Below are 13,398 nucleotides of genomic sequence, written 5' to 3'. Positions count from 1 at the left end.
TATTTTTTTTCCAAGTCCGTAAAGATAAAAGTAAAAATAAAAATAAACCTAGAAAGTAGTAATAACTTATGTGAAAACAAAATATAAAATTCATTGAACCAAATTAAAGGCAATAACTAGTATGTACATGATACCCTCATTTGCTTGAGTTCGTAGCAGGCATGACAATTTGTCTTAATTATGAGTAATGACTAATGACAATATCTTTGCCTATCTTTTTTTCTGATTTTTCTTTTCATCTTTTCTGAATCCTATTGGTCGAAATCAAATTAAATTCTAATTAAATTTGGGATGGTTGGAATTGAATTTACAACCACCAATACTTTAGACTTGCGTTCACAATATTAATTTTCAAACTAATTTTATCATATTTGAATTTGATTATTTATGTTACCTCCTATACTCCTGCTTCGAACACTTTCGTAGGGAAAGGATTAGCATTCCTTAAGATTAAATTTTAATCAATATTAAATTTTTTACACTAATTTTCATCCATTAAATCTAAAAAGGATGTATGGCCAAGACTTGGTAAGGTTCAGTTAAATTTTGATTCATATTAATTTCTCTCTCTCAATTATACACATAACTGTCTTTCCTCTAGCGTTTTTAGCTCCTATTTTTTTTCTCATCAATAGTTTCTGTTCTCCTCCCTCTAGGCTCTAGTGGACTCAAAAGTACTCTGAGAAACAATTAATCACCCAGTTTTTGGTTTTAAAAAAAAAAAAAATTAAAACAACAAGTCTCCATTGTATTGCCTTTTTATGATCAATGTCGAAAGTTCAATTGTTTGCTTCTATCCACTTCAATCAGATTAAAAAAAGAAAAAAAATAGAGAAAAGGTAAAATTAATGGTTTTAATTTTGGAAAGACCGAAAGAGAGAGGAGTCGGATACTCGGATCCAAGGAGAGAGAAAAAGATTTAAATCTTTGACATTAAATTCTGACCCTTCATAGGTTGTCGATCTAACGGTCGAAAAATGTTATAAAGCATAGTGTAATTTTAAGGGATTGCTGTCCGCTTCCTTGTGTGTGTGTGTGTATATATATATATATGTGTGTGTAATTTTAAGGGATTGCTGATCCGCTTCCTTGTGTGTGTGTATACACATCTATGTCTATTCATACAATGAAATCTCATAATTAAGTTCATAAAATAGAATTAAACACATTTGCGAAAGATAGATCAAAGACAGCGGCATCAATTCTCCGATTGGACTCTGATTCAATTTTCAATTTTCAAGCAAGTAAGTATTTTGATTTTTTTTTAATTATTATTGCAATTGCTTTTCTTTTAGTTGTATATATTTAGTTAGCTTTTTGTAAAAAAACAAAAAACAAAAAAAAAAAGAGCTGTGTTCACTGATATGTTATGACTAATGACCCAATTTGTTTTGCAGGTTGTGAATTTATTCTAGTTTTGTCGTAGTGCAGCAGTGCTGGCCATGGAGGTGCACTTCCTTTCCCTCTATAGAATTCAAAAAATAATTAGTTAGTTCTATGAAATAAAACTCAGTAAGCATAAGTAAATCTAATTTTAGGATAAAAATCTTGTTCTGATCTGAGCTCTCATAAACTTTTAAAGATTTTGTGGCATGTGTCTTTAAGTGATAATGTATGGGTATGATTTAACTTCTTCATTTTCTTTATTTATTAACTACCAATCACCACATGTATTTTTGCTTAGGAGGAGATCATATCATGAGAGAATTTTAATCCCTAATTTTATGCTTACATTATCTTTTTCCCTTTTATTTCTATATTCTCTTTTTTGGAGCGAAAAAAATTCTTTATTAAATCCCTTTAGTTTCATAAATAGTCACACAAAATTATTGTAGTAAGCACAAGCATTTTATTAAAAAAAACAAATTTAAAAAATAAGATCAAAAGTATTTTATAAATTATTTAGTATTGATATTAATGTATCGGCGATATATTTAAATATTAATAAAATATGTTTTCACAAAATAATAATATAAAAATAAGTGTATAGTTGATGAAATTAACTAAGTTTATAGTCCTTAAAGATCAGTAATAATTTCAATATTAATACATTAAAATTGTAGACCAATGTTAACTTTGACAGGAGACTAAAGGAAGAAAGTTGAAGTCAAAGGTTTGGGATGAGTTCACAAAGTATAAAAGAGAAGACGGAATCGAACGGGCTGCATGCAGTATTTGTGAGAAGGAGTTTGATGGTTCAAGCAAGAAAGGAACCACCCACCTGAAAAATCATTTAGAGTCAAAGAAATGCCGAGCCAAGAGAAAAGGAGATGATATTAATATTGGTGGGGATCAAGACAAATCAATCAAAACAAGAGATTTAGCAGCGGGTGATCTTATTAAACAGATCTTCAATGCCGAAGGAGGTACTATTACTGAGGATGATCTACGATCTTTAAACTCGAGAAAGGTTGAAGTACTCCAAGTCTACGAAGAAGAGAAGATAAACTTGGCCAATTTCTTAACAAACTCTCGTGTCGCTTCAGTTTAGAAAAATATTGGGTTGAAGGTGATCACTCTCTCTTGAAACTACAGTATATTGATGATATTTGGGACCAGCAGAGCAAGATTATTACTCTTTTGAAGTGTACAGATTTAGAGAATTTCATTGAAGCTGTGAAACGAACGTGTTTCGATTGGAAGGTCGATGGGAATATATGCTGTGTAGTTGATTTTGGTCGTCTAAAAGATGATGATAACCAAATTGAAAAGACGAATAGTTGGTTCAGTCAACGGGGTTCTCTTCCTTTTGGCGGCTTCCTATATGATGTTAACGACTTATTGTCTGATGTTGATATATTGCTCTCAGAAAGTTGCGCAATTGACAGGATACGCCGCTGTGTTGATTATGGGTATAAGACGACGATATCGAATAAACTTAATTTGCAAACTGCATCAGCTATAGCGAGTTCCAAGGGTAAGAAAGCCATTTTCAAGGATGCTCCCTTGCTGCAGAATCGATTTAATTACCATGAGATTGGAGTAGGGCTGAAAGAAGCATTTTGCGAGGTGGAGAAAATAGATCCTTATTTCAGGTCAATTAATTTGAGTAAGGAAAAATGGGATGAAGCAACTGCCACATTAGAGCATTTGAAAGCGTTTAATGGGCACTGCTGGTACGGGGCCAAAAATATTAACATTACTCCAATTGTAGATTTTCCCAAGTTAGCTTACATGCATAAGATACTGGCGGTTCCATGCAACAGATAGGGGTGGGCACGGTTCGGTTCGAAATTAAGTAGAACCGATTTAAATCGGTTATTTTATAAAAAAGAACCGAATAAGAACCGAACTCAATAAGAACCGAACTCAAACGGTTCTTTTCGGATCAGTTCGGTTTGGTTCGATTTTTTCGGTTCTGGGCCTATTGGGCCTATTTTAAATTTTTAAATTTTTAGCTCATTGGGCCTCATGAATGTAATAATTTTTTTTAACAATTAATTTATCCTAATTTTATTACAAATATTAACAATAAATACAAAGTATTCAAAACATATTTTATCACTAATATCTTACTAACTATTAATAAGATACTCCAAAAATATGAAATATTAAAATTTCAAAATACATAACCAAACTCCAATACTCTATCTATATAAACATAATCATAATGTTATAAAGAGAAATAACACATGTTTGATTTGAATAAAATCATGTTTGATTTGAATAAAATTATTAACACATGTTTGATTTGAATAAAATCAAAAAATAATTCGGTTTTTCGGTTCAGCTAAGTGAACCGAATACCGAACCGACATTTCGGTTTTTTTTACAAACGGTATATTTTGGTTTTTTTAAAAAATAAAAATCGAACCGAATTAGAAAAAACCGTCGGTTCGGTTCGGTTTTTTTAAGATTACGGTTTTTTTGCCCACCCCTAGCAACATAAGTGGTGATTGTGGCGTTTGCAAAAATGGGTCACTCAAGAAATTTGTTGACACATATTGGACCAAATATTATTTAGTCATTTCGATAATTCTTGACCCGCGGTCGAAAATGGATTTTGTGCATCTTTGTTACGAGGAGATTTATGGCTGTGCCGATGCTGATGGATACCTTGAGAAAATCATTAAATATTTTAGAGACATTTTTGCAAAGTACTATGGATCTTCAAAGCCATACAGAATGCTAGACATCATGGGGAGGCCTTGCAGCACAGATTCATCAGAAATTGATCGCTATCTTCAAGACCTTAAAGTTCCTGCAGTTGCTGAAAATTTTGACGTACTAGCTTGGTGGCGTGGTAGTGCTCCATTTTTTCCGACGCTCGCAAGAATGGCTCGTGATTACTTTGCAATACCTATCATTTATGGTAGGAAGAGTACCATCGATTTTACCTTGAGGGACGACATTTGTTCTATAATTAATTCTGAAATTGATGGCGAGATTGTACAGGCTTTGACATGCTTAAAAGGGTGGTATCGTAAAGACATTAAAACTAAATAAATGTTTTGAAAGAAGTGTAAGTTCTCATTTCATTTTAGATTTGGATCTTCTCTTAATTTAATTTTTTTCAAAATGGATGTAGGAGATTTTGACAAATGGCTATTGAAAAAGTCTAAGAGTCGGATTTAATTTTGTTTACAATTTTCCTTATTTGGCGCCAAAATCATAAATTTTCAGAACTAACTAAAATTTCTAACTAATGGAAGTTGAGTGCATGTTTATCACATCTTTATCCTCTTTCTTCGATCTTCAAACAATAGTTTTAAGGGAAAAATAATGGACAATGGCTTCTGAAAAAAAATTAGATCAGATTTTTTTCCCCCTTTGTAGTTCTTTTTCTTCATATCCAATATCAACTCGGCATTTTAAACAAATATTAGAATTAAATCAAATTAGAAAAATAACAAAAAGGGGACCAAAATTTCTGAAATTTGCACGGCCAGTTCAGTTTCTGTTATATTTGTTGAAAAGTTAAAGAAGAGCTTGCCAATTTCAAGGTTGGTAGCACGATTTGTTGAAGTCAACAAATTATTGGTTGCACCAACAATTGTAGAGAAGCAAAATCAAATTGATTTTGTAAGCCGAAAAAAAAGAATGGACAAAGGGGATGGATTTGAAAAATAATAATAATTAAAAATTATATTTTTAATTATTTTATTATTTGCATAGTAATTCATTTCTCCTATAAATAGCTAAGGATTTTATTCATTTGAAATCATCCCAAAATTGTTAAGCTTATAAGTTTCTAAGCTTTTGAGAGAAGTGAGAAAAGTGTGTCTGGGGTATTTATCTTTCCTGCAGAGTGTGAGAGTACTGGGTATATTTGGGTTTCTGGGAAGTGAGATTCGTTACTCAAATATTGTACTCTATTAATTGTTAAATAAATAATTATTCTTTCTTGTCTCCATGGATGTAGATTTAATTACCAAACCACGTAATTCTTGTGTCCTTTATTTTTCTATAATTATTTGGTGCGCTTGATTCCGCATTCTGCGCACAACAAGTGGTATCAGAGCCGACGGTTCGCACTTGGGGGGATACAGTACTGTTCACATATACGGTACTATTCTCGTATACGGTACTGTTCATATACAGTACTGTTCACGAATACGGTGGAGACGGTCATTTGTACTTGGGAGACAGTCTATTGTAAGTAGTGTGTATTTTTGCATGTCTAGGAAAGTTCTGTCAACAAAGGCGATAAGAGTCTAAGGATTCTGGTTTTTAATTGGGACCGAGTTCCCGTCCAGTCTCCTGGGAACTTTCCTGGTGCATTTATTCAAGCGAAATTAATATCATAGAGACTGTTTTTCAAGTGGAAATAGTTCATTGAAAAAATGGTAGAAGGTGAAACTTCCAGAATTGGGGAGAAATCTACCGAGACTATTTCAGGAGACACTTCAAGTGGGAGGCGAGATTTGTCAAATCGCTATTCAGCACATGTTATAGGAGGCCATAAGATCGATGTTGAAAAGTTTGATGGGAAAATCAACTTCGGCATGTGGAGGCGCGGAGTTATGGATGCCCTTATTCAAATCGATCTCGATGTTGTTCTGAAAAATAAAAGACACTTGTATGATGAAGAAATTTGGGATCGTATGAACGAGAAAGTTTGTGGTCAGATCAGATCTTGTTTGACCAATGAGGTGAAATACTTGGTGAAAGATGAGGAGTGTGCGGTGACTTTGTGGCGTACATTGGAGGATAAGTACCTGGTGAAAAGTCTTGAAAATCGCATTCATGCAATGAGCCAAGTATATGATTTTCGAATGAAGCCTAGGGTGTCAATGCACGATCATGTTTCAAGATTTGAAAAGTTACTTGCTGATTTGAAGAATCTTGATGAAGATATTAAGGATGAAGTCAAGGCTATGATTCTGTTACACTCACTACTAGAGGAATATAGCCATTTTGTGACTACTTTGATATATGGGAAGAGTGTGATCGTCTTTAAAGATGTTTGCACAACATTGACTAGCTTAGAGATTCGGAATAATGATAAAAATTCTGAACGAGCATCGTATGAAGCTTTGGTGAGCAGAGATTGGGCAATGGAGAAACAGAAGAAGTGTGGTGGAAAGAATTCTCGATCCAAATCGAGAAGCAGAAATATAGCTCGAGATGAGTGTGCCTTTTGTCATGAAAAGGGCCATTGGAGGAAAGATTGTTCAAAGGCTCAAAAGAGAGATGGGAAGAAATCAGCAGCAGCAAACATGGCATGGAAAGATGAGGGCTCTGATTATTCACTAAGTATTACACCTGCAGCATACGTGGCTAGTTCGAGCGAGTGGATACTTGATACTGGAGCAACCTATCATTTGTGTCCTATTAAGGAATGGTTTACGGATTTTCGTAATCTGAAATCCGGTGCAGTTGTGATGGGGAATGATCAACCTTGTCGCACAATGGGGATATGAACAATTCGGCTCAAAATGTTTGATGGAATGGTCAGAGAACTTAAAGAGGTTAGATTTGTTCCAGCTTTAAAGAAAAATCTAATTTCTGTGGGTGCTTTGGAAGCTAAAGGCTACAAGGTTACCATTGAAGATGGTATAATGAAGTTTACACATGGGGCTATGGTGATTCTGCAAGGGGTTCGGCGTCACAATCTGTACTATTGGAAGGGAGGTACAACTGATGAAGCAAATGTTGTTGAGGCGCACAGTGACACCACCAAGCTATGACATGTACGACTGGGACATGCTGGAGAGAAGTCTTTGCAAACTCTGATGAGGCATGGACTCTTAAAAGGTACCAAAACCTGTAAATTAAATTTCTGTGAGCATTGTGTAGTAGGCAAGAAAACAAGGGTCAAGTTTGGTACAGCTAATCACGATACTCGTGAGATCCTTGAATATGTTCATAATGATGTATGGGGACCAACCAAGACTGCATCAATTGGTGGAAGCCATTATTTTGTTACATTTATTGATGATTTCTCTAAACGTGTGTGGGTGTACACCATGCGAGCAAAGGATGAGGTTCTAGAGATTTTTGTGAAATGGAAGAAATTGATGGAGACTCAAACTGGCAGAAATATCAAAGTATTACGATCTGATAATGTGGGTGAATATACTTCTGATCCATTCTTGTAAGTATGCCAGAACGAGGGTATTAAAAGACATTTCACGGTGAGACATACTCCGCAACAGAACGGTGTGGTTGAGCGTATGAATCGTACTTTACTGGAGAAGGTACGATGTATGTTATCTAATGCTGGTTTAGATAAAAAGTTTTGGGCTAAAGCTGTGAGCTACGCATGTCACTTGATAAACCAGTTACCTTCTGCTGCAATTGGAGGTAAAACTCCTATGAAAATATAGTCTGGAAAGTATGCAAAAGACTATGATTCCCTTCGTATATTCGGGTGTCCAGCTTATTATCATGTTAAAGATGGTAAACTGGATCCTCATGCTAGAAAAGCTATCTTTATGGGATTCAAAGGTAGAGTAAAGGGCTTCAAGCTTTGGGATCTCGAAGATAAAAAGTTTGTGTGTAGTAGAGATGTCACATTTGATGAAGTTTCAATAATGAAAGCTTCAAGTTCTCAGCAAGTGGAGAACAAGACCAAAGAGGTATTGCAGTGGGTGGAGTTTGATGCAACTCCATATGTACCAGTTAGTTCTACATCAAAGAAGAATTCAACTATGGAGGTGACACCTAGAGTTGAAGAAAAGGTTGTTTCTTCTGATGTCCCACAAAATGAAGAAACAATTGATGATTTAAATGATGATGATTTTATAGCAACAAAGAGGCCAAGAAGAGAGATAAAGAAACTTGGATGGCTTACTAAAGATATGGTGGTAGCCTATGCACTTCCGGTTATTGATGATGACATCCCCAACACTTTCGGTAAAGCATTACGCAGCAGTGAAATTGATCAGTGGAAGTTAGCCATGGAAGAAGAGATGAAATCTCTCCATCAAAACCAGACTTGGGAACTTGTAAAGTTACCAAAGGGGAAAAGGGCTATTGGCAATAAATGGGTCTACACCAAAAAGCAAGGATCTCCGAATCAAACAATTCCTCGATACAAGGCAAGGCTCGTGGCAAAAAGTTTTGCTCAAAAGGAAGATATTAACTACAATAAAGTTTTCTCTCCAGTTGTAAAACATACTTCCATTCGTATCCTACTTGCCTTAGTTGCAGAATATGAGTTAGAGTTGGCTCAATTGGATGTTAAGACGGCATTCTTACATGGAGATTTGGAGGAGGAAATCTATATGATTCAGCCTTATGGTTTCAGAGTTGCTGGAAAGGAGAATAATGTGTGTAGGTTGATTAAATCTTTGTACGGACTGAAACAATCGCCAAGGCAGTAGTACAAAAGATTTGATCAATTTATACAAGGGCAGAAATTCACCAGAAGTGAACACGATCATTGTGTTTACTTTAGAAGACTACTAGATGGAGCTTTCATCTATTTGTTACTCTATGTCGATGATATGCTTATAGCTTCGAAGAATAGAGATGAGATCGAAAGATTAAAGAAGCAGCTAGCTTCTGAGTTCGAGATGAAAGACTTGGGTGATGCACAGAGAATACTTGGGATGAAGATTCGTAGAGACAAGAAGAATGAGAGCGTATGGTTGACTCAAAAGTCTTATTTGAAGAAAATGCTAGAAAGATTCGGTATGGATGACAAAACTAAACCGGTATGTACACCTCCAGCTCCTCATTTCAAATTAAGCTCTTCTTTATGTCCTAGATCTCAAGAGGAGCGCGTTTACATGGCTTGTGTTCCATATGCTAGTGTTGTGGGTAGTCTTATGTATGTTATGGTATGCACAAGGCCCGATATATCTCAAGCAGTGAGCATGGTTAGTAGATACATGTGATGGGATGAGTTTATTCTCTGATGGTGCTAGTTGTTCAACTCTTGACTTCCATTTATTAGTGTCTATGGATAGTGCTGAGTCAAGTAGAGCGTTGACCTCATCAACTGATCTGTCAATATCAAAATCCAAACCAAAGTGAGTTAAGCATGTCTGTAAAGGGTCATCACTAAGGTTTGAAATAAAAGTATTATCGACTATTGTTTCTATTAAATCCACATCAACAATTCCATCATCTGCACTGTGAGGTTGTTTGGCAATGTTGAAAATATTTAGCTCCATAGTCATGTTGCCGAAGGACAACTGCATATTTCCAGTCCTGCATTGAATGTGAGCATCCGCAGTCGCCAAGAAAGGTCGGCCTAGAATAATGGGGATGTGCTTCCTTGAATCCTGTATTGGTTGAGTGTCAATTACAATGAAATCAACAGGAAAATAAAACTTGTCTACCTGGATAAGCACGTCCTCCACAATACCACGAGGTATTTTTGTGGACCGATCTGCAAGCTGTAACACCACTGGAGTTGTGTGTAATTTTCCAAGTCCAAGTTTCATAAATACTGAGTAAGGCAACAGATTTACACTAGCTCCTAAATCCAACAAAGCATTCTCAATTGTGTGGTTCCCTATGCTACATGAAATAGTGGGGGAGCCTGGGTCTTTGCATTTTAAAGGAATTTTATGTTAGAGTATAAAACTAACGTTTTCTGTTAAAAATGCCTTCGATACCGCCTTGGTTACACCGGCTCTCTAGTATAAGGTTATTATTATTTGGCACGATAAGCCCTTAGCACCATATTGATTAGAGCGTGGTTCATGAGGTGTGGATTCCCCCCTCATGATTTAATTGGCATTAATAAGGATTATTTAGCCCATGATGCATGTTGATACGGATCCAGATACCCAAGTGCTTTATTTCAATAGATCTATCTTCAATTTATTCTCACTATTTTAATTTAAGTTTTAGAATATTCCAAATCATTTCCACCACAGATTCAATCAACCATTTCCAAAATTAATTCTATACACAATTAAAATCCACCTCCTTGTGGGATCGACACTCGTCACCATTGATCTATACTACAATAGATTCGTGCGCTTGCGAGTACATTAAAATATACATACAACTTGTTAAAATTTGCATCACCAAGTCTTAATGACCAATCTTTTCTGTCTGGCCTCACCGTCTTTTCTAATATGTGCTTTATTTCTCGATTGAAGATCTCAACTTGGCCACTGGTTTGCAGATGATACGGGGTCGCCACTTATGACACTAGCATCTTGGGCCTATCTGCACATCCACCAGAAACCCATCGGTTTGTTAAATGTCAATAACTTTTATGATGGCTTTATCACATTTCTTAACCATGCAATAAAAAACTATTTCATTCCTTCTAATGTGAAAAAACTCTTTATTTGTGCTCACACTGCTAATGAGCTACTTGATATGTTACAAGCTTATAAACCGGAGCCAGACCCCTGGACTTTTGTGTTGGAGCGACCAAATAATGATGGTAACAATAGCCGCAGTAAGAAGTACAAATTAGATTTAACTCTCCGCCTGTAAATATTTTCTTCTGTGTTGCACCACCCAGGTGATGTTTTCTAAACTCTACTTCTTTCCTTTAAAACATTGAGGACAATGTTTCGTTCTGGTTGGGGGGAGGGACTAGTCGACAATTGTGGAATCTTGGTTAAGTTTTTACTGATTTTTTATTGTAGAAACTAACTGTTGCTAACGTTTTGTGTTGAAGATGGCTGAATATGGAGTGTAGTTACTCTAGAAACGCATCTTCATCGTTAAAAAAAAAAAAATCGTTTTCTTCCTCTTTCTCCTTTATAAATATATATTTTCAAATTTTTGAGTCGAAGATGGCTGAATATGGAGAGTAGTGCCTTTAGAAACGCATCTTCTAAGTTAAAAAAAAAAAAAAAAACAAAAACCATTTTCGTTTTCTATCATTTTAAGTGTAACTTTTCTAATTAGTTTTAATGCATCATTTTCACATTTCTGCATACATATTTTCCTTTCATGTTTAGAATAGGTTGGGGGGTAGAATGTTGTTTAAAAAAAAAAAAAATTTTGTGATTTGTTTTAACATTGGATGACATGATTAATTTTAAATTTTAGTATTTGTATTATCTTTGGTCTTAAGTGATGTTACGCTATGTTTGCTACTTTACATGTTGATGTCGGAGACAAATATGAGTTGCTTGAAAGAATGAACATGTCATAAATAAATGCCAAGTGAGTTGTTGAGCCTATTATTTTCTTGGAGAGTAACCCTTTTGCCCATTCTCTATACAGCTTAGCAGTTTATTATTTTATACACGATCTCTAGATTTCTTTTGAGTTAACCCTTAAAAAAAATGGTAAAATTAAAAAAAAAATGTGTGTTGCTACATTGGGAGGCCCATCTAACTAGTAGATATGGATGATTATTTAGAGCCCTAAAAGACGATGGAAAGGCCATCTTTAATCCGTTTGAGCCTTTTTAGCCATCCCTTTTATTAAAAATCCATAGTTAACCCTTTTGAGCCTTTAAAAAAAAAAAAAATTAATGGCTGATAAGGTTGTTTTAGTGTGTAAATTTGAGGTTGTAGGTAGACAAGTTTTAATTGGTCAATGCCACGAATGGCTTGAATAAACAAAAGAAAATCAAATTGTACCTGTGAATGTTGAGGACTCACCACCGGAGGAAAATGAAGAAACCAACCCACGAGAATACGTTCCCAAAGCTCCATTTCCTCAGAGGTTAGCAGGTCGGCCTAGAATAATGGGGATGTGCTTCCTTGAATCCTGTATTGGTTGAGTGTCAATTACAATGAAATCAACAGGAAAATAAAACTTGTCTACCTGGATAAGCACGTCCTCCACAATACCACGAGGTATTTTTGTGGACCGATCTGCAAGCTGTAACACCACTGGAGTTGGGTGTAATTTTTCAAGTCCAAGTTTCATAAATACTGAGTAAGGCAACAGATTTACACTAGCTCCTAAATCTAACAAAGCATTCTCAATTGTGTGGTTCCTTATGCTATATGAAATAGTGGGGGTGCCTGGGTCTTTGCATTTTAAAGGAATTTTATGTTGGAGTATAGAACTAACGTTTTCTGTTAAAAATGCCTTCTTTTGAACATGCATATTTCTCTTTTTAGTACAAAGGTCTTTAAGAAACTTGGCATAAAATGGAACTTGTTTAATAGCATCAAGTAAAGGGATGTTAACACTTACCTGTTTGAAGATTTCAAGAATCTCACCTGTGGATTTTCCCTTCTTTCCTTTCGCTAACCTCTGAGGAAATGGAGCTTTGGGAACGTATTCTCGTGGGTTGGTTTTTTCTTTTTCCTCCGGTGGTGAGTCCTCAACATTCACAGGTACAATTTGATTTTCTTTTGTCACCGGCATCTCCACTTTGTTGTCAACTTCTTTTCCTTTTCGCAAGGTCATGACTGCTTTGACCTCTCCATGCTGTGGTGGTGAACTGGTACTTGCTTCATGCACTCCTTTAGGATTAGGCACTGGTTGACTTGGAAACTTGCATTTCTCAACAGTCATTGCCAAGGTCTGAACTGAAGAAGCAAGCTGTCCCACCATCTTCTCGAGGCTTGAAACTGATTGGGCTTGTGAGTTGAAGCCCGCTCTCAACTCATTTCGTAGTCCATCAATGGTGCGATTCTATTGCTCAATCGTGGAGTGAGTAAGATTCTTGAGATTCTGGAATGAATCCTCCCATGGTCTGGGTTGAGAGTAGTTTTGGTTCTGATTGTATGGTCTAAATGGTGGCTGAGAGGCTTGAGGATTTTGAGGAATTTGTTGCATTGGTGGAGCTGGAGCTGCTGGTCCATTCTGTTGGAATCCTTGAGACCATGAAAAATTGGGGTGGTCTCTCCATCCAGGGTTATATGTGTTGGAGTATGGGTTGTAATTTGATGGCTTTCTCATTACACCTATGGCATTGGCTTGATCTGGATATGAGTCAGGGTCATGTGATTCTGTTGATTTAGCAGTCGATAACGATGCTATTTGTCGAGCAAGACCTTCAACCATCTCCTTGACTTCTTTGATTCCCGAAGTTGACTCGCTAATTGTGTATAGAATTAATTTTGCAAATGG

The sequence above is a fragment of the Citrus clementina genome, unplaced genomic scaffold (genome assembly GCF_000493195.1).
Source record: "Citrus clementina cultivar Clemenules unplaced genomic scaffold, Citrus_clementina_v1.0 scaffold_3, whole genome shotgun sequence".
NCBI classification, from domain to species: Eukaryota; Viridiplantae; Streptophyta; class Magnoliopsida; order Sapindales; family Rutaceae; genus Citrus; species Citrus x clementina.
The sequence above is the reverse complement of the archived record's forward strand: the minus strand, read 5'-3'. Positions refer to the sequence as shown.